At 38.1% G+C, this 22,933-nt stretch overlaps 1 pseudogene; it reads left to right on the plus strand.

Annotated features, from left to right (window-relative positions):
- The first annotated feature begins 10,630 nt into the window (after positions 1-10,630).
- On the plus strand, positions 10,631-21,236 carry LOC127684782 (fructose-bisphosphate aldolase A-like; annotated as a pseudogene).
- The last annotated feature ends 1,697 nt before the right edge of the window (positions 21,237-22,933 follow it).

The raw sequence follows: 22,933 nt of genomic DNA on the forward strand, positions 1-22,933 counted from the left end.
TGGTTCCACTGCTGATGGCCCTTCAGCTGGAGCAGCCACTGCTGCCGCTGCTGCCGCCGCCGCCGCCCCTGAATTTTTAATCTTAGCCATTCTGACTGGTGTAAGGTGAAATCTCAGGGGTTTTTTGATTTGCATTTCCCTAATGACTAATGAAGTTGAGCATTTTTTAAGGTGTTTCTCTGCCATCCAAAGTTCTTCAGGTGAGAATTCTTTGTTTAACTCTGTACCCCATTTTTTAATAGGGTTGTTTGGTTTTCTGGAGTCTAACTTCTTGAGTTCTTTATATATATTGGATATTAGCCCTCTATCTGATGTAGGATTGGTGAAGATCTTTTCCCAATTTATTGGTTGCCGATTTGTCCTTTTGATGGTGTCCTTTGCCGTACAGAAACTTGTAATTATATGAGGTCCCATTTGTCAATTCTTCAAGGACCTCCACATAAAGCCAGACACTCTGAAGCTAATAGAAAAGAAACTGGGGAAGACCATTGAGGACATCGGTATAGGGAGAAAGTTTCTGAACAGAACACCAATAGCATATGCTCTATGTTTCATCATTCTTAAGAAACATAACCTACTATGCCATGTGCTTATTAAAATGAAACTCAGAGCAGAAGCTTCTAATATCAATACAGATCATCAAAATGTAGTTCTTTGTTTTGTTCAGGCACTAAAACAAAGAAAAGAGGAAGTTTTGAATATTCAGAGATGGGGGTGAGTGTTATACTAAAAAAAAAAAAGACTAAAACAATAAATAACTTGTTAGAATTCTAAAATGCCTCCAAATACCTACCCCTGAGGTACACACCTCATGGAACCTTGTGAAAGTGGTGGAAAACAAATTCATTTAATTGGACTACATGAGTCTTCGTAGAGGCAAAGAGAATTCAGAATTATCCCACTGGGCTTGAAGAAGCAGAAAGTCATGAGTCCTTCATCTGCTATAATGTTATTTTAGTCAGTTACCTGAATGTAAGTGGCAGGTCTTCATGAGAACTCTGTGCAGAAAGGCCAGTAGCAATGCGCTGGATTCTTGACACAGGGATTGTGACAGAAAATGGCCCTGTCTTGTTGCTAAACTGAATACACAACACTAAAAAGTGAAAGAATAGTTAAATACATCAAAGGCCAAGTGACAAAGCCATGACGTGCACAGTTCATCAGACCAGTTGAGAGAGGACCCAGTACCCTCAAAACGCTTTCATTGCATCTGTACGACAGCTTGGAAATGAGATGGTTATGTACGGAATTTTAATCTGATCATAGTTTTAATCTGAACAGTCAAAGAGACATTGTGAAGAATATCATCCTTGGAAAATGCAATTACTACTCCAATTTCACTGCCCCTAACAATATTTGCTTGCAAATGCTAAAACAAAAAAAAGAAAGAAAAAAGTAAAAATATGTAATGCATTGGAAATTATGCTTATCTGCAATATATAACACTCACTTTTATTAAATATTTTGTGCAGAGAATAACTTTTAAAGAGAAAACTTTTGAGGCTGACTTTATGGTTCACCTCAAAAAAAGTGATAAAAAAGAAAATTAACATCTTAAGTCTTGCACACATACTTTGCATAAAATAAAATATTTCTCCCTTAGTTTCTGAGGAAATGTAGAAGAAACAATCTATTCATCAAATTACAATTCATAGGTTGACATCAAACTACATAATTTATAAGCAATATATTGTCTGATACTTCAAACATTTCAGTTTTGTGTTACATTTTATTTCTAAGCTCTTCACTTTTAGTTTCTATATTTCTTGTATCTATTAAATATATAATGTTTTTTTTTTCAAGTCAAAGGAAAATAACCGAATAACTCTGCAATTTCCTTAAAGCTATTATGGTGTAGCACATACCTCATCCTTCTGAAGAAATAAAGACCGTGTGTTTGTGTGTGTGTGTGTGTGTATGTGTGTGTGTGTGTGTGTGTGTGTTATATGCACCCATGTACACAGGTATGAGTAGGTGCACATGATAATTACAGGTGCTTATGTGCATATGTGTACCTGCATGTGGAGGTAGAAAATGTAGGTTGGATGTTTTCCTCAGTCATTCTCTTTATCTTATGGACAGGCTATCTCCTTAAACTCCACAGTCCTGTATTGTCTAGACTAGCTAATTAGCAAATTTTGGGATCCACCTATTGAACTCCACCCCTGAGGTTACAAATGTGTGCTTCCTCCCATGGCTCTTAGGGTGTTTAAGATATAAACTAAAATCCTCATACAAAGTAAGAAAACATCAGCAGAAAAGATGTGATTGGGTGAGACTCTGGATTTTTATTTTTAAACATCTTTAAAATATTTGTAGAACAGAATGTAGGTCCAGGAAAGTGTTAGAATGGCAAGGGAGAGTAAAATTTTCATATGTATGTATGAAACTCTTGAAGCATAAATACATAATTAATAAAAACTAATTGTTGTCCTTGGGATTGAACTCAGTGCCTCACACATCTTAGGCAATAACTCTGTCACTGAGATGTGTCCTCAAAGACAACCTTAACTTCTGTAACTTCAGATGTCTTTACAGCAAGAAAGGAAGGATATGCTCTTTCACAGAACTGTTTTCCTGATTATTTACCCTCCTCTGTTGATCAGAGACAGTGTCTCAGTTTACAAAAAGAAAACTAGTATATTATAACTATATGCAACTATATATGGTTACAACCATCTATGTATGGAAATGCTTGAATAAGCAAAACATTGCTTTTCTTTTGTTACAAGCATTTTTTCTTTTAGTCTTTCCTCTCTCATGTCATCGTATGAATTTCCTTACAAAGGTCCTTTTTCTGCCCCTATGGGTGTTGAGCCTAAGAATTCGGGCATGCTGAGCAAGCTTGACCCACTGGCCTACACTTCTTCCACACAGGACCTGCATATTTTTGCCAGATTCACTCATCCGTAGCTTGCAAATTATGTTACTTTCACATTTTTTGCACAATACATATTATCAAATATTGTATAGCAATATTCTTGGTCTATTACACTATCCTGTGTCAAAAATTACAGTTCTAAATGCTTACAGTTCTAAAGATGCACTAAGTTTTCTATATAGCATCTGAAGACTAAGTGGACACGTTTCAGCTCTGACCACCTTTGCTTCCTTATCCCATTGACTAGGGCCGCTACTCCAGAAAGAACATCAAAGGCATTTTCTCTTGTTCTTTATTTTGCTGAGGATGCTTGTACATCAGTGAAAATCTGGCTGTTGGAATCTTTGAGATATACTCCAAGTAATAAATTATTTTTAAACGCTTAACTTGTTAGAGGCTTTTCTCCTAATGGTTGGGGAACTTGTCTATCACTTCTGTAGCTTCAGACGTGATTCCTCTTAATCTATTAACGTTGAAAACTTTTTACATTTTTGCTGTGTGTCACTGGATTGAGATATATTTTTTGGCTTGTATGACATGTTAAAGATTATTAGTGAATATATAGATTGGGATCAGAGTATATTGGTTACAAATGAGGCTGACTTAATCTTGCTATTGTATATTAGAGTCATTAAATTTTATATAAAGGTAATAATAATTTATTACCTTTTCCTGTTCTATAACTTTCACTATTTTATAATCTCTGAGAAGAATATCTGTATCTAACCATAATAAATATATCAGGAACAGTTTCTCAGAAGATTGGCAAAAGATTTTTCCTCTGGGGCCATCTAGATATGGTTCTCTCATTGAGTGAGACTTTACTGAGTCTATTTTGGTGATTGGCCTGAATTCCTATTTTGTACTCAAATTTACCTATGTACATTTATCTCAAAATTTATCCAACTGCTAGAATGTAATTGGACTCCTAAAATTTCTTTTCAGTCTTAGTGAATGTTAGCTTTTATCACTTTTTTGCTAAATAACTGCACAGTTGCACTTTTTCCATCTCAGTAATTCTTGCTAAGAATGTATATAGTTGATAATTTTTCAAAATTTTCAATTCTTATTCCTTGACTTAGCACATAACTTCTATCTTGTACTAAAGTAAATACTGTTAATGGTGAGAGCCTGCCCAGCACAAGTTCTCTCTCTGGAAAAGCAGCAAATTGGGGGAAGCGTTAGAAATTGGGGCCATGCTGATAACAGACCTAGCAACAGTGTCAGGTAATTTACAGGGTCAATACGACTGATAGAACAAGTTTAGTTATCTGGGTCTGGCAAGAATACCCAGGGAAAAACTCTGAACTCTCTTAACTCTTAAGTATACATATGTATAGACATACGTATATACATATATATATGGTAATTAATACATATCCATATATGGTAATTAATTCTTGCTGGCAATAGGGAGGCTTGGGACTTATTAGCTTTTTGTGAACCAGGAAATTAAAGTCATGCTATCAGAAAGAAAAACTTTCGCACAGGCAAATATGCAGAGACACACATACATTCATAGACATACATATTTTGGTCAGGCCCAACTACCTGTCTCATCCACTCCACAAGTATTCATGCATACTTACATACTTACATACACATACTGTCTTAGTCAGGGTTTCTATTCCTACACAAATGTCATGACCAAGATGCAAGTTGGGGAAGAAAGGGTTTATATTCAGCTTACACTTTCCACATCACTGTTGATCACCAAAGTCAGGACTGGAAGTCAAGCAGGTCAGAAACTGGCCTGCTTCCCCTGGCTTGCTCAGCTTGCTTTCTATCAGCCCAGAGACAGTACCACCCATAAGGAGCCCTCCCCACTTGATCACTGATTGAGAAAATGCCTTACATCTGGATCTCATGGAGGCATTTCCTCACCTGAAGCTCCTTTGTGATAACTCCAGCTTGTGTCAAATGGACACAAAAATAGCCAGTACACATACCTTTACTTGCACATATATGCACGCATATATATGTACATATGTCTATCTGTCTGTCTGTATATATATATGGAACAAAAGCCCCCCACAAGCAATTTTCTTTGAGCAAGCACCAGGGCACAAAGAATTCATTCATCCTGTATGAAAAATAAGCTCCAAATTTTATTGCCCACAGAACTAAAAGCTTCAACCTTTTTATTGCTGCGTGAGAGGCTTGTGGATAATAAAAAAGCTGATCCCTTATTGTTGTTCTTAGTACATTTCAGAATATATCACATAGTTTTCCAAGCATCTTTACATCCCAAAAGTTCATCATAAATAAATAAGAAGTTTCAGCAGAAATGTTTCCATCAGTTCCCATTAAGACTAGTTATCTAATTAAACATTCATTATCTATCACTCTTTCCACAAGTTCATTAGAAGTTTAAAATAATAATTTTTATGTCCTAAGTTAGTATGGTTTTGTCAAGAAGTAAATCATCTGCCCAGTGTCTTGTTAGTTTTGAAGTTTTGTGTAGATAAATCCAGCCAATATTTTATCTTCTTTCCTTCCACCTACAATAAATTGTCCATTCCCATTTTATGGCCTTAGTTATCAGAATGGTTTCACAGCCATCCTAGAAAGAATGGTTTACCCATTCATAAATTTGTTCCAAGCCTGCTTTCTATCCTAGTGCAATTAGCCCAAAACACATGAAGGTTTATACAGCTCTAATTGCACCTTTTACTATAGAAGGCTCAAAATTAGTTTTACAAATTTAGCAATTCTGTAGAATCATTATTAGGAATTATGAAATCATTAATTTGTCTACATCGTATTACAAGAGAGTACATATCCATTGAATAGCAGAAACTCTGTGCAACAGGGTGAACAAATGCCCAGGAATTGTTAGACTAATTTAATAATGACAGGAAAGGTATATCACCAATAAAAATCAATCCTGAGATGGGATTTCTGAAGACCTTGCAATTCAGAGCTCACCCATCACTGACCAGGCAAGACTGGTGGCCCATCTCCAGGAAAGTCATCTGCTAACCTTAGCTTCTCCTAGATAGCTTCTGACAAATTAATGCCCTAACTTTAACACTAGTAACATTATAAACTAGTTGCACAAATATTAACAGGTAGTACTTTAATTTTTCTACTTTTTTATTTTTATTTTTCCATACGTGGGTGATAATTCTGAGCATATTAAATTAGCGAAGTGGAAACCACCATAGTAGCTGGGATTAACAGTCTCCTCAAACAAGACTGTAAAAGATCATTTAGGGCTAAACTGGAAACTCTGGGAAGCTGACTTAGTTACTGTTAGGGAAAAACACACACCATAGGCCAATATAATCAGAGCAAGCTCTTGGGTAAATTTGCCACTTTCCATTCTAAAATGCCATTTTGCCTTTACTTTTACAAAAAATAGTTGCTAGAAATTAAATCTATATTTGCTTATGGATAAGATTTTGTGATATTATCTAGTGATTGAGACAGTACAAGAAACCCACTGTTACTAGAGAGGAAGTAGTCATTATCTGAACAAAAATATTAGAACAAGCAAAAAAATTACCATTGCTGTGTCTGTGGGTTTCATATAAGGAAAAGCTTTAACTCACCCTGAGTCAAATACATAATAACCTAAACATTATTATACCTCAACACTCTAAGTGATAACATAGGATCTGTTCACGGGTGACTAAGAGAAACTCCTCACAGAGTTGCTTGGAGCTGCTACACTAGCCCCACAGTTTTGCCTGGATGATGTGAACTATGTACTCAGAACACCCTTATCTATATGTTTATAGTTTTCTCACTAAGGCTAGCTTTAAAATGTGGTCAATTTATCCCTGCCATGGTAATAAAATGCTAATGCATTGTGCTAATCAGTACATACAGAATGGAAGAATGGGACACAGTTTTAAATCATAACCCACAGTTTATAAAGATATTGAAGTATCTTTGCTCAGAAGTAATACACTGAACAATCTGATCTTGAAAATCCATTAGGACTGTTGATTTATGTTACAAAGTACTACTTAATCCTAACAATAGAGTGTGAAAAGAAAATCAGACTGTTAATCAAATGTAATACTAATAATTACAAAGGTTACATGAACATGAGTTACATCCTTTAACATAAAAAATACAAGTACTGACATGTATTCATTACTGCCCTAAGTATTGCAACTGCATAACTAAACTAAAAAATAATCATAACTTCCCTTTGATTCATCATTCATCTCAATATTTGCAATTATAAATGCATTGATTTTATTAGATTTAAAAATTCCTAAACTAAATTCATCTTGTCCTTCTTACTTATAAAAGAAGAAAGAAATCTGTGTTTGTATTACCCTGTTATCATTCTGGATACTCATAAATAATTAATGCATAAAAGGGGTCTTAACTGCTTTCTTTTTCCTAATTTAGTGCACATGAGGGTTTTAAAATGGAGCATTTCTAGTGAAAGAAGACATAACTGTTGATTATATGTTTAAATACAAGATATGTAACAACACAGAAATATTTGCGATTTCAGTAAAATTTTAACATAAGGAATTAGAAATGTTAGCCAGAAGAGGTGGGGCATACCTAAACACCAATTTTTTTCTTTTTTTTTAATTATTCGATATAATTTTTTATTTACATTTCAAATGATTTCCCCTTTTCTAGCTCCCCACTCCCCGAAAGTCCCGTAAGCCCCCTTCTCTCCCCCTGTCCTCCCACCCACCCCTTCCCACTTCCCCACTCTAGTTTTGCCGAATACTGCTTCACTGAGTCTTTCCAGAACAAGGGGCCACTCCTCCTTTCTTCTTGTACCTCATTTGATGTGTGGATTATGTTTTGGGTATTCCAGTTTTCTAGGTTAATATCCACTTATTAGTGAGTGCATACCATGATTCACCTTTTGAGTCTGGGTTACCTCACTTAGTATGATGTTCTCTAGCTCCATCCATTTGCCTAAGAATTTCATGAATTCATTGTTTCTAATGGCTGACTAGTACTCCATTGTGTATATATACCACATTTTTTGCATCCATTCTTCTGTTGAGGGATACCTGGGTTCTTTACAGCTTCTGGCTATTATAATAGGGCTGCTATGAACATAGTGGAGCATGTATCCTTATTACATGCTGGGGTATCCTCTGGGTATATGCCATTTTATTTAAACACTTCTAAAATAAAAAATTGTAAAATGTAGCCATTATGGAAATCAGTGTGGAGATGGTTTTTAAAACTGAAGGTAGAACTATCATATACTCCACTACACCACTCTTGAGCATTTGGAGACACTTGTACGGTGTTTATACTCTTAACAGCAAGGTACAGATTCAATCTAAATGTCTATCAACTGATAAATGGGTAAAGAACATGTTGTAGGTACACACATGGTATTTTATTTACCCATCAAGAAAAATGAAAACATAAAATTTTCAGAAAAATGGAGAAACTTTCACCACTGAGGGGACAAATATCCAAATATCTGGACCAATGGAAGACATTTTTCATTCAAACCACTTTCATTACCTTTGTTATTTTAAGGGTCTAAAATAAAATTATATGAAATGTGATAGTCAGCATTTTACCTTTAGGCAATTTATACTCCACCTCTAATGAATATTACTAAATAGTAATCAGAGTTTAAGTATTTTTCCTAATATATATCACATCTAATATATAACATTTCAAATGAATTACGTCAGGCTGAGGGTACTAGTTTATTGAGGTGCTCAGTGAAATTTGTAATTCACAAATATTAGGTTAATGTAACTTCAAAGTGAAAAGAAGCAGTAATCAAGATATTTTTGTAATAAAATTGTTTTTCTATAATAAGCAAAATGACGTTTGCCAGCATCATTTCAACCTCCACATGCCTCAGACACACACAATAGGAGAAAAGAACTCAAAGGTCAAAAGAATTTAGCAATTAAAATAGATGGGAGAACAGCTTAGGAAATACCTAGAGTGTAATTCCTCCTGTCACTCATATCAAGCAAGCCCTAGGGCACACGCACAAAGAATGAAGGAGAATAAGGAAGAGTGGGAAAGGAAATTGCCAGCTTTGACAAATTTATGGGGACTTTGCTTTGTCACCAGAAAGCTATGGTTCCATGCTTACCATCACCTTCCTTGGCCCTCCTTTCTTGAAAAGCTGGTGACCAAAAACTCAGCAGACTTACCTCCTACTAAGTAATGAAGGTGATGATGGTGATTATCTCTGTGCTCATAGTGGACACACACATGGAAGCACTGGGTTGCATTAACTGCTTGGTCTTAACAAGCATCCATGAGGTCCATGTAATTACTATCTCATAAATGAGGTAGCAAAGTATCAAGAACTTGTCAAGGTTACACAGCTAGAAAATAATAGAAATCACAGATATGGCCATCTAACACCAAAACCCATGTCTTAGTCATCCCCCAAAAAAGTCAGGAGCTTTTCTAATGAGGCAAATATAGAAGTTTCTAAGTTCTGGCAAGGTATAAAGCTACAGAGTTAACGTTTCAGAGTTGGGCTAGGACACCTCTTTTTTTTTTAATTGGGTATTTTCTTTGTTTACATTTTAAATGTCATTCCCTTTCCAGGCTTCTCCCCTCCTGGAAACACCCTATCCCATCCTCCCTCCCCCTGCTTCTATGAGGTGTGTTCCTCCACCTACCCCACTCCCACCTTCCTGCCCTCGATTCCCCTATACTGGGACATCTATCAAGCCTTCTTGGAACAAAGATCTCTCTTCCCATTGATGCCTGATAAAGCAATCCTCTGCTACATATGCAGCTGGAGCCATGTGTACTCCTTGGTTGATGACTTAGTCCCTGGGAGCTCTGGTTGGTTGATATTGTTTTTCTTCCTATGAGGTTGCAAACCCCTTCAGCTCCTTCAGTCTTTTCTCTAACTCCTCCATTGAGAAGGCTGCTCAGTCCATGCTCAGGATCAATGCTCAGTCCAAAGGCTGGCTGTGAGCATCTGCTTCTGTATTTGTAAGGCTCTGGCATAGCCTCTTAGGAGACAGCCATATCAGACTCCTTTCAACAAGCATTTCTTGGCATCCACTATAGCATCAGGGTTTGGTGACTGTATATGGGATGGCCTTTCTTTCAGTCTTTGCTCTACACTTTATCTCCATATTTGCTCCTGTGAGTATTTTGCTCCCCTTCTCAGAAGAACCGAAGCACCCACACTTTGGTCTTTCTTATTCTCGAGCTTCATGTGGTCTGTGTAGGACACCTCTTAATACACAGAGTGGCAGATGGCAGATGGCAGAGTTTCCCCCTTCTTTTAGTAATGTCTGAAGAAGAATCAAGTCTTACAAGAAAAGGGTTGACTTGTAGGACTAGATGTCTATCTAGTATTATCAAGTCAACAATGCAAACAAGTCTTCTTTCTATCAGAGACCATTAGACTATAGAAAAATAGACCAGAAAGAATCCCCTAGTGCTTGGAAATGAAATAATCAATTTAAATATGTTATAGATAGATGCCAAAGCACCAATAAAATGAAAACACTTCAAATTTTGCATAATTAATGTCTTATAGTTCTCTGAGAAAAAATATAAGCACCATCATATTGCCAAAATGTTAAGTAGAATATTTTAAGATAAATAAAATGTTCTTCAATATTTAGGGGGCTGGAAAGATGCCTCAGAGGTTAGGAAACATACTACACTTGTAGAGAATCCAAGTGTATTCAAATCCTAGCCCCAACATGGTTGCCCACAACCACCTGTAACTCCAGCTCCAGGGAATCTGATGTCCTCTTCTAGCTTCAGGGGCACCAGGCATGCATATGGTGCACATACCATATAAGCATGTATTCAAATGTTCACATAAGGTAACAGCTGGGACAGAAGTCTTCCTGCCACCATTTGCACCAGGGAGCCAGGAAACTCCACAGCCTTCTGTGCATAGCCTGCCAGGAGGGAGTGGTCTCCCAGCAGACTTTTGAGCACAGAGGTGAGATCTCCACCTTCTCTCTGGAGGGGATCCAGCTAGGAGCACACAGGTCCTAAGATCAGTGGAGCACCAGGGACAGAAGTCTTCCCACTGCCATTTGCACCAGGGAGCCAGGACACTCCACAGTCTTCTGTGCATAGCCCTCCAGGAGAGAGAGATCTCCCAACAGTGCTTTCACTTTTGAGCTCAGAGGAGTAAGGACACAGGCTTAGAGGCCTACAGGAGGAACAAACTCCAGCCAGAAACTAGAATACCAATTAGCACCAGATGGCAAAAGGCAAGCACAAGAACCCCACCATCAGAAACCAAGGCCACATCACAACATCAGAACCCAGTTCTCCCACCACAGCAAGTCCCAGATACCCCAACACACCGAAAAAGCAAGAGTTGAATTTAAAATCGTGTCTCCTGATGCTGATAGAGGGCTTTAAGAAAGACTAAAATAACTCCCTTAAAGAAATACAGGAGAACATCGGTCAACAAGTAAAAGCCCTGAAAGAGGAAAGACACAGAAAAAAACAAAATCCATTAAAGAAATATAGGAAATCATGGATCAACAGGCAGAAGCCCTTAAAGAAGAAACACAAAAATCCCTTTAAAAAAATTACAGGAAAACACAATCAAGTGAAGGAACTGAACAAAACTCTCCAGGATCTAAAAGTGGAAGTAGAAACAACAAAGAAATCACAAAGTGAGACATCTCTGAGATAGAAAACCTTGGAAAGAATTCAGGAGTCAAAGATGAAAGAATCAACAACAGAATACAAGAAATAGGAGAAAGAACCTCAGGTGCTCAAGATACCAAAGGAAACATTGACTCAACAGTCAAAGAAAATGCAAAATGCATAAAGCTGGTAACTCAAAACATCAAGGAACTCCAGGACACAATGAGAAGACCAAACCTAAGGATTGTAGGTATAGAAGAGAGCAAGGATTTACACTTTAAAGGCCCATTAAATATTTTCAACAAAACTTTAGAAGAAAACTTTCCTAACCTAGATAAAGAGGTACCCATGAACATACAAGAAGCCTTCAGAACTCCAAACAGACTGGACCAGAACAGAAAATCCTCCCGGCACATAATAATCAAAACACCAAATTCACTAAACAAAGAAAGAATATTAAAAGCAGTAAGGGGAAAAGGGCAAGTAAATTATAAAGGCAAACCTATCAGAATCACACCAGACTTCTCTCCAGAGACTATGAAAGCTAGAACCTGGGCAGACCTCATAGAGACCCTAAGAGAACACAAATGCCAGCACAGGCTACTATATCCAGCAAAACTCTCAATCATCATAGATGGAGAAACAATGATATTCCATGATAAAACCAAATTTGTACAGTATCTGTCCACAAATCCAGCACTACAAAGGAAAATGCCAACACAAGGAGGGAAACTACACCCTAGAAAAAGCCAGAAAGTAATCTTCTTCCAACAAACCCAAAAGAAGATACCCTCACAAACATAAAAATAACATAAAAAATAACAGGAAGCAACAATCACTATTCCCTAATATCTTTTAAGAACACTGGACTCAACTCCCCAATAAAAAGACATAGACTAACAAAATATTTATCATGTAAATCTTCAATTTTATCAGAAAATGTTTGCAATTCCCCTTTTAATTAATTTTGTAATTTCTTTTATGTCTATCATTTTATCTGTATTATTTTTCATGATAATTTTCAATTTTAAAATCTTTCTATATACTTCTTCCATTTTATCAGAAATGTTTCCAATGTTAATCTTTGATTTTATCACAACTGTTTCTAATTCCACCTTCAATTAATTTAGAGCTTTTTTAAATATTTTTATTTTCTATATTCTTTGTTTACATTCCAAATGAATTCCCGTTTCCCAGATCTCCCCTCCCCATACGTCCCATAAACCTTCATCTCTCCATCCATTCTCCAATCACCTCCCTCCTTTTTTTCTCTGTCCTTATATTCCCCTCCAATGCCAGATCAATCCTTTCCAGGATCAGGACCTTCTCCATACTTCTTCATGGGAGTCATTTGTTAAGCGATTTGTGCCTTGGGTATTCAGGGCTTCTGGGCTAATTAATATCCACTTATCAGAGATTGCATTCCATGTGTATTCTTTTGTGACAGGGTTACCTCACTTAGGATGATATTTTCCACATCAAACCATTTGCCTAAAAATTTTGTGAATTCATTGTTTCTAATTGCTGAGTAGTATTACATTGTGTAAATATACCACATTTTCTGTATCCATTCCTCCTTTGAGGGGCATCTCGGTTCTTTCCAGCTTCTGGCTATTATAAATAAGGCTGCTATGAACATAATGGAGCATGTGTCTTTATTGCATGCCGGGAAATCCTTTGGGTATATGCCCAGGAGATGTATACCAGGGTCCTCAGGAAGTGTCATGTCCAGTTTTCTGAGGAACCACCAGACTGATTTCCAAAGTGGTTGTACCATCTTACAGCCCCACCAGCAGTGGAGGAGTGTTCCTCTTTCTCCACATCCTCGCCAACACCTGCTGTCTCCAGAGTTTTTGACCTTAGGGATTCTGACTGGTGTAAGGTGAAATCTCAGGGTTGTTTGATTTGCATTTCCCTAATGACTAATGATGTTGAGCACTTCTTAAGGTGCCTCTCGGCCATCCGAATTTCTTCAGGTGAAAATTCTTTGTTTAGATCTGTACCCAATTTTTAATAAGATTATTTGGTTCCCTGGGGTCTACCTTCTTGAGTTTTTTGTATATATTGGATATTAGCCCTCTATCAGATATAGGGTTGGTGAATATCCTTTCCCAATTTGATGGTTGCCGTTTTGTCCTTTTATCAGTGTCCTTTACCATACAGGAACTTCGTAATTTTATGAGGTCCCATTTGGCAATTCTTGATCTTAGAGCATAAGCTATTGGTGATCTGTTCAGGAACTATTCCCCCGTGCCCATGTCCTCTAGGGTCTTCCCCAATTTTGTTTCTATTAATTTCAGTGTGTCTGGTTTTGCATGGAGGTCCTTGATCCACTTGGAGTGAAGTTTAGTACATGGAGATAAGAATGGATCAATTCGCATTCTTCTACATGCTCTCCTCCAATTGAACCAGCACCATTTGTTAAAAAGTCTATCTTTTTTCCACTGGATGTTTTTGGCTCCTTTGTCGAAGATCAAGTGACCATAGGTGTGTGGGTTCATATCTGGATCTTCAATTCTATTCCATTGGTCCATTTGTCTGTCACTGTGCCAATACTATGCAGTTTTTAATCCTATTTCTCTGTAGTATTGCTTGAAGTCAGGGATACTGACTCCCCCAGAATTTCTTTTGTTGTTGAGAATAGTTGTAGCTATTCTGGGTTTTTTGTTATTCCAGATGAATTTGAGAATTGTTTTTTCTAAATCTGTGAAGAACTGAGTTGGGATTTTGATGGGAATTGCATTGAATCTGTAGATTGCTTTTGGCAAGATGGCCATTTTAACTATATTAATCCTGCTGATCCATGAGCATGGCAGACTTTTCCATTTTCTGAGGTCTTCTTCAATTTCCTTCTTCAGAGACCTGAAGTTCTTGTCATATATATCTTTCACTTGTTTAGTTAGAGTCACACCAAGATACTTTATATTGTTTGTGGCTATTGTGAAGGGTGTCCTTTCACTAACTTCTTTCTCAGTCTGCTTATCCTTTGAGTATAGGAAGGCAATTGATTTGCTTGAGTTGATTTTATAACCAGCCACTTTGCTGAAGTTCTTTATCAGCTGTCGGAGTTCTCTGGTGGAGGTTTTCGGATCACTTAAGTACACTATCATGTCATCTGCAAATAGTGATAATTTGACTTCTTCCTTTCCAATTTGTATCCCCTTGATCTCCTTATGTTGTCTAATTGCTCTAGCTAGAACTTCAAGTACTATATTGAAAAGATATGGAGAGAGAGGACAGCTTGTCTAGTCCCTGATTTTAGTGGGATTGCTTCAAGTTTCTCTCCATTTAGTTTGATGTTGGCTACTGGTTTGCCGTATATTGTTTTAACGGTGTTTAGGTATGGGCCTTGAATTCCTGTTCTTTCCAAGACTTTTAGCATGAAAGGATGCTGAATTTTGTCAAATGCTTTTTCTGCATCTAATGAGATGATCATATGTTTTTTTTCTTTGAGTTTGTTTATGTAGTGGATATCATTGATAGATTTCCTTAAACTGAACCATCCCTGCATCCCTGGGATGAAGCCTACTTGATCATGGTGGATGATTGTTTTGATGTGTTCTTGGATTCGGTTGGCAGGAATGTTATTAAGTATTTTTGCATCGATAGTCATAAGAGAAATTGGCCTGAAGTTCTCTTTCTTTGTTGGATCTTTGTGTGGTTTTGGTATCAGCCTAATTGTGGCTTCATAGAACGAGTTGGGTAGAGTTCCTTCTGTTTCTATTTTGTGGAATAGTTTGAAGAGTATTGGTGTTAGGTCTTCTATGAAGGTCTGATAGAATTCTGCACTGAAGCCATCTGGTCCGGTGCTTTTTTTGGTTGGGAGACTTTCTATGACCCTTTTTATTTCTTCAGGTGTTATGGGACTGTTTAGTTGATTTATTTGATCCTGATTTAGTTTTGGTGTCGGATATCTGTCTAGGAAACTCTCCATTTCCTCCAGATTCTCCAGTTGTGTTGAGTATAGGCTTTTGTAGTAGGATCTAATGATTTTTTGATTTCCTCAGTTTCTGTTGTTATATCTCCCTTTTCATTTCTAAGTTTGTTAATCTGGATACTGTCTCTGTGTCCTTTGGTTAGTCTGGCTAAGGGTTTATCTATTTTGTTGATTTTCTCAAAGAACCAGCTCCGGTTTTGTTGATTCTTTGTATGGTTCTCTTTGTTTCTACTTGATTGATTTCGGCCGTGAGTTTGATGATTTCCTGCCTTCTACTCCTCCTGGGTGAAATAGCTTCTTTTTGTTCCAGGGCTTTCAGGTGTGTCAGTAAGCTGTTAGTGTAGGCTCTCTCCATTTTCTTTTTGGAGGCACTCAGGGCTATGAGTTTTCCTCTTAGCACTGCTTTCATTGTGTCCCATAGATTTGGGTATGTTGTGTCTTCATTTTCATTAAGTTCTAAAAAGTCTTTAATTTCTTTCTTTATTTCTTCCTTGACCAAGGTATCATTGAGTAGAATATTGTTCAGTTTCCACGTGTATGTGGGTTTTCTGTTGTTTTTGTTGCTATTGAAGACCACTCCATATTAAAGATCACTCCATAGTGATCTGATAGGAGGCATGGGATTAGTTCGATCTTCTTATATTTGTTGAGGTCTGTCTTGTGAGCAATTATATGGTCGATTTTGGAGAAGGTACCATGAGGTGCTGAGAAAAAGGTATATTCTTTTGCTTTAGGATAGAATGTTTTATATGTATCTGCTAAATATAATTGGTCCAAAGCTTCAATTAGTTTCATTGTGTCCCTGTTCAGTTTCTATTTTCCTGATCGGTCCATTGAGGAAAGTGCAGTGTTGAAGTCACTCACAATTATTGTGTTAGGTGCGATGTGTGCTTTGAGTTTTAATAAAGTTTCTTTTATGAATGAGGGTGCCCTTGCATTTGGAGCATAGATGTTCAGGATTGAGAGTTCTTCTTGTTGTATTTTTCCTTTGACCAGCAAGAAGTGTCCCTCAGAGTCTCTTTTGATGACTTCGGGTTGAAAGTCAATTTTATCTGATATTAGAATGGCTACTCCAGCTTGTTTCCTAAGACCATTTGCTTGTAAAATTGTCTTCCAGCCTTTTACTCTAAGTTAGTGTTTGTCTTTGACCCTGAGGTGTGTTTCCTGTATGCAGCAAAATGTAGGGTCCTGTTTATGTATCCAGTCGGTTAGTCTATGTCTTTTTATTGGGGCATTGAGTCCATTGATGTTAAGAGATATTAAGGAATAGTGATTGTTACTTCCTGTCATTTTTGATGTTATTTTTTAAATTTGATTGGTTAACTTCTTTTGGGTGTGATGAGAGAAGGTTACTACCTTGCTTTTTCCAGGGTGAAGTTTCCCTCCTTGTATTGGTGTTGTCCTCCTATTATCCTTTGTAGGTAGGGCTGGGTTTGTGGATAGATATTGGGTAAACTTGGATTTGTCATGCAATATCTTAGTTTCTCAATCTATGGTGATTGAGAGTTTTGCTGGTTATAGTAGTTTTGGCTGACATTTGTGTTCTCTTAGATTCTGCATGAGATCTGCCCAGGATCTTCTAGCTTTCATAGTCTCAGGTGAAAAGTCTGCTGTGATTCTGATAGGTCTTCCTTTATATGTTACTTGGCCTTTTTCTCTTACTGCCTTTAATATTCTTTCTTTGTTTAGAATATTTGGTGTTTTGATTATTATGTGACTGGAGGTATTTCTGTTCTGGTCCAGTCTGTTTGGAGTTCTGTAGGCTTCTTGTATATTCATGGGCATCTCTCTCTTTAGGTTAGGGAAGTTTTCTTCTGTAATTGTATTGAAAACATTTGCTGGCCCTTTAAGTTGTAAATCTTCACTCTCATCTATGCCTATAATCCTTAGGTTTGGTCTTCTCATTGTGTCCTGCATTTCCTGGATATTTTGGGTTACAAGCTTTTTGCATTTTGCATTTTCTTTAACTGTTGAGTCCATGGTTTCTACGATATCTTCAGCATCTGAGATTCTTTCTTCTATCTCTTGTATTCTGTTGTTGATATTTGCGTCTATGTCCCCTGATTTCTTCCCAAGGTTTTTTTTCTCCAAAGTTGTCTCCCTTTGCGTTTTCTTAGTTGTTTCTACTTCTGATTTTAGATCCTGGATGGTTTTGCTTAGCTCCTTCACTTGCTTGTTTGTGCTTTCCTGTAATTCTTTAAGAGATTTTGTGTTTCCTCTTTCATGGCCTCAGCCTCATGACCAAAGTTCTCCTGTATTTCTTTAAGTGATTTTTGCATTTCCTCCTTATTAGCTTTTGTATTCTCCTGAATTTCTTTCAATGATTTTTGTGTTTCCCTTGTAAGGGCTTCTAACTTTTGATCCATTTTCTCCTGAATTTCTTTAAGTATGTCCTCCATGTGTTCCTGTACCAGCATCATGACCAGTGATTTTAAATCCAAATCTTGTTTTTCTGGTGTGATGGGGTATACAGGACATGCTGGTAAAGGAGAATTGGGTTCAGATGCTGCCATATTGCCTTGATTTCTGTTAGTGACGTTCCTGCATTTGCCTTTTGCCATCTAGTTCTCACTGGTGTTAGTTGGTCTTGTCAATGCTGGACTCACCAGTGCAAGCTGCCTCTTCCCAGGTGGCCTCTGGTGCACAGCTGACCTCCTGCACTGCCTGGAAACAGGGTGCTGTGGCCCAGGCTGTTCAGATCCCGAAGCAGACACCTGAAGGCTCCTGCACGGGCCTGCTGGACACACCAGACGCACACTGACTCCTCCCAGCCGGCCTCCCGGATGCCCATCTTGGATCTTGCAGGATCTGGAGATGTGGCGTTGCAGCCCAGGCTGTTCTGGATCCGGAAACGGAGATCTGAAGGCTGCGGCCAGAGGCCTAGGGACTGGAACCTAAGCTCAGTGCTGCCAGAGTAAGCTGTGTGCTCCCAGTCTGCTTCCGGGTGCACACCAGATCTCTTGCACTTCTTGGAGACCGAGTGCTGTGGCCCACGCTGTTCAGATCGTGAAGCAGACACCTGAAGGCTCCTGCAGGGGTCTGCTGGACTCACCAGAGTACATGGCCTCCTCCCAGCCGGCCGCCCGGAAGCCCCTCTGGCCTCTTGCAGGACCTGGAGATGTGGCGTTGCAGCCCAGGCTGTACTGTATCCAGAAGCAGAGATCTGAGGGATCCCGCCAGAGGCCTCAGGATTGGAACCTCTAGAAAGAGTTTTTACATCAAGCATTCTTTATTCAAAATTTTCATGAAATAGTCAATTTTAATGTGTTTGTCTATTTATTTCTTGAATTTTACCAGAAATATTTTCCATGTAAATCTTCAGTATTATCTGAAAATGCTTATAATTCCATTTTCAATCATCTTAGAATTATCTTTATGACTATCATTTTAGCTATATAATTTCCATGATAATCTTTAATTTTAACATGTTTTCTATGTATTTCTACAATTTTATCAGAAATATTTTCCATGCAAATCTCCAAGTTTATCAGAAAATGTTTATAATTCCACTTTTAATCAACTTAGGAATGCTTTTATGCCTACCATTATTATATCTATATGAAATTTTCCATGATAATCTTCAATTCTAACATGTTTCTCTATATTTTTCTACAATTTTATCAGAATTATTTTCCACATAAATCTTCAGTTCTAGCATAAAATGTTTCTATCCCATATTTCAATTAATTTAGCAATCTTTTACATGTCTACTACTTTACTCCTTAATTTTCCATGAAAATTGTCAATTTTAACGTGTTTAATTGAAATATTTTCCACATAAATCTTTAGTTTTATCATGAAGTATTTTTACTTCCCTTTTCAATAAATAAAAAAAAATTAAAAAAGACTCAGGAAAAACAAATATTCACATAAGATAAAAAATAAATCTTTAAGTATATATTTAACATACATGATATAAAAACTATTTAAATGAGTTATATTTTCAGGTACAGCCTATAAATCAGAGATTCTGTTTACAACATTTGTCAGCTCTTCTGAGGACAATTCAATAACATAAATATTTGTGGAAAATCCATAGTGTATACAAGAACAGACTAAGAAAACATAAAATATATATTGCTGGAGTTATTTTGTTTCTTTCCTTTTAAATTTTATGTGCTTCCAGTGAGGCCCATGTAATCACTTATCACTAATTGACGCAAAAAATACTAAATAAATATTTTCTCAGGCACTTCATCATCCCCTCAAATTCTGAAATATTTTCTAAAGGAATAAAAAGATTAGATTTGAGGTAATATGATAGGAATGTTTTTACAACATTTTCTCAAATATCTTTCTAAATATAGAAAGTCCTTAATCTATGGATGTCAAGGGCCTTGGGAGACAAAATTCAGTGTATTTTAGAAAAGTTAAGTTGGTGACCTGGAATGAGAAAGCTGTAGTTAATACAGAACTTTAGAAAAAACTTGAAGAGACTCTGAAATGTGACTTTGCAGGAGACTTAGAAAATAACAGTTGTTTGAATAAAGGAAGGTCAAAAGAGAGAAAGATGTCTCAGGCTCTACGAGTAGAATAGAGCAAAAATCTTTGGACATGAATGTATGTTTACATATTGCTCTTGTTTTTACCAATGTTCTGCAAGGGAAGTTGTATGGAAGTTGTATTGTGCAACTTTCTGAAGATACTGAGATTCAAATAGTTTAAATAATTTACCAACATTCAGATGCTACATTCTATTAGGTAAGAGTAATAGAAGCATGGCTGTTGAATACATCTTTACTCATTAATTTAGAATTTCTTCCTGCTGCATGCTCTTGAAGGAGTGGACCCTGAGATCTGGGTGTAGGCAAACTTCATTCTCATAAATGATTAGTTCATGGCCTTGAAATTCTAGAGTACACATGAGAAGAAGGTAGCCCGTGTAAGGTAGAACACAAAATCAATACCAAAGAAAAGATAACCTCCAAATAGAGCCCAAAATTAAGTCAGCAATATGGTAAAAAAAAAAATAGCAATGCCCAAAACATAAATAATAGACTGAACAGGAAAATTAGATCCAAAGCTACAGAATGGGGGTGGGGTGGAGCAGAAAAGAACATTCAAAATGGAGAAGAGTTATTATATAGTAATTCAAATTCAAAGTAAATTGCATTTTAAGGTCCTGTAACTCTAAAACGTATATGCTGCCAGGATTAGGAGTAAATATCGATTATAATTTGTCAGTTAGAAGATAAATGCAACCTTTGGCACTGTCAGAAATGATGATGGCATAAAGGTTAACAAGGAATTGATGCTTCTGCCATGAACCAATGGTGAGACCACTACCCAGGGGCTGGATGAGCCCTCTGAACGCAGTGCCCAATGCAAAAAGATGGAGCTGACTTTCCCAAGTAGCATGGTGTGCTGAGGATTGGGAACACTCCCTTGAATCCTTGCCATCACAAATATGCTAGTGTTGAGGCCTCCCCGATGGAGACCTTGACTTGCAGAACTGTCAGTATGTAACTAAAAAGGTACTGGATACTCTGTATGTGGCTCTGAGTGGAGTGGCCATCCCATCTACCTTGAAGGGCCTTGCTGAAGCCCAACATAGGCTTGTACTCAGAAATTTTCCAATGAAGAAATTGCCATAGCAACTGTTGAGAGACTCATTACACTGTACCCTTTGTGGTTCCTGGTATCACATTCCTGTCTGGAGGGTACGGGGGGGGGGGGGGGGGGGGGAGAGAAGGGGGAGGCGTTTGCATCAGCCTCAATGCTATCAACAAGTACCTCCTGCTGAAGCAATTGGCTTTGATTTTTTCCTATGGCTGAGCCCTACAGGTCTTGGCACTAAAGACTGGAGGCAGGAAGGAGACCCTGAAGGCTTGCCAAAAGGAGTATAGGAAGGAGCCCTAGCCAAGTGCCCTTCTTGTCTACCGCTGTCTCGTCAACACTCCAGGCCCCTATATACCCACTTGCCCATGAAGAGGAGGCCTCCAGGCTCTTTCCTATCACTCTTTCTGCCTTCTTGACTTTGGTGTATGGTGGTATTTGTAAATGCTAACTCTGTCATCCCTACCAACCCACTATCAATAACACACTATCTAAGTAGGGGACACAAGAAAAAAAAGATTTACAATATGAAGCGAAGCTGAGGGGGGAAGGAGATAGCAGAGCACAGGGAGAAAAACATTGAAAAAAAACTGAACACACTCAAAGAAAGGAAGTCAAGATGATGGAGTTAACCAGAGAAAGTGATTCTGTCTGCAAACGAGAGAAAACACAGTGGGGAACATAAACTAGGAGAGCGAGAACATGAAGATTGACCCAGGACATGGTGTTGATGCACATGTGAAGGATGTTACTCTGAGCAGGATGATTGTAGGTACCCGAGGCCTGCAAAGCTTGTGATGCCATACAAGCAATGTATAGGTCTGTTGCCAAGGCAACAGCTGCCGTTTACCCAGAATTCCATAGCCCACCTTTACCTGTAATTAAGTCACCACAGATATATAACCAGGCAGCGCTCTTTTCCTCTCTCTCTCTTTTCTCTTCTCCCCTTCCTTCGCGCCCACTACCCCTTCCCTATCTTAAATAAAGCCCCACGTGGAACTATCTGGTCTAGCATGTCTCACTGCGGCTCACGGTTCCACCGCGTCGGGGATGCCCATGGTGCGCGTGTGTGGGCACAGTGAGCAGCTGCAGCCAAGCAGACGGGACCTTCAAGCGAGCGCAGGAACCAACAATGATGAAGGTTCCTCTTAAGACCCTGCAAAGGACAGAAGTCTGCAGATACACTCCCATGTTAGACAATGCTCGTCATAGAGTTGTCAAGGGAATCCACATATCTCCCATAATGTGGGCAGCGAAACTAGTATTTGAATATTAAGACATGAATCTACTAAATACAGGCAAATACAAAAGAGAGGGCATGAAGTCAAGGATGCTGAGAGCTCCTGTGATGTAAAAATTGACTTTGGAGCAGAGCCAACTCAGACACGGAATCTCTGCTGCCTTGATGAGGAGCAAAGAGAGAAGGCTGTAAGAGAAACAAAGCAATTTATAAGAGGACAATGGTTGAGGGCATTATGGATAAGTAAAGTAGAGTGAACTTGAAGAGACCACAATCTGAGGGAAAATCAGAAAGGTTAAAAGGAATGTAAATGCTTGCAGGGCTTTGTGGTAACTTGGCTAGAAACAGGATCCCCACCCCAACTCCCCAACCCACCTACCCCACCACATACCCTTATCTCACCCTAGCCCCATCACACTACACCCACCCCCCACACCCTCAACCGCACCCCACCCAACCTCCATATGTCCTCATTTCACTCTCCTCACAACAGTAAGTGACAAATGTTTGCTACAGAAGTAGGTAAACTAAAACTCAAAGAGGAAAGCATGTTTGACCTAAATAATGATCCTCAACACAGTGAGGTTATGAAGAAGTGATAGAGTATTCAGTTTTTCAACCATGGAGCCACAGAACCTGGGCAAAGTGAGAACTGACTGGACCCGAATACAGCTTGTAATACAGACAGATACTAATGATGTTCATCATGGTTGTTACACATAAGGTAATTATGCATAGATGATGAGCACTTTGGTTATTT

The sequence above is a fragment of the Apodemus sylvaticus genome, chromosome 5 (genome assembly GCF_947179515.1).
Source record: "Apodemus sylvaticus chromosome 5, mApoSyl1.1, whole genome shotgun sequence".
Classification (NCBI taxonomy): Eukaryota; Metazoa; Chordata; class Mammalia; order Rodentia; family Muridae; genus Apodemus; species Apodemus sylvaticus.